Here is a 428-nt window from a genome sequence, read left to right as displayed (position 1 = left end):
TTAGTAAAAAATCCCAAAAAAAAGAATTTTTTCAAACTTTTTTAGTGACTGGGTCGACTACCAGAAATATTCGAATTTTATGATCACTTTTTTCCATATTTACGTTGTATTTTTAATTGTTTATGTTTAGTTCGCAGAATGGAATAAATTATTTCATTAAAGTTCTTTCCTTAATGGTCCAATCCGTAAAAAGCATGCACGCTTGTCAACGGTTTTTTTTTTTCTTATATGTTGTAACTATGGACTGAATTTTTATTGGAACTAATATTTTAGTTGAAAATTTATTTTATTGTTGTATACTAATTTTAATTTTTTTTTTTTTAGGAATTTTATCGAAATTTGTCATTAAGAGAGGACGAGAGTGTAGGGAAACGGAGAGAAAATTTTTGATTTTTTTTTGTCTATTTACATCCTCGTTTGTCAATCTG

Source organism: Glossina fuscipes, unplaced genomic scaffold (assembly GCF_014805625.2).
Source record: "Glossina fuscipes isolate IAEA_lab_2018 unplaced genomic scaffold, Yale_Gfus_2 148, whole genome shotgun sequence".
NCBI lineage: Eukaryota > Metazoa > Arthropoda > Insecta > Diptera > Glossinidae > Glossina > Glossina fuscipes.
Note: the sequence above shows the minus strand (reverse complement) of the source record.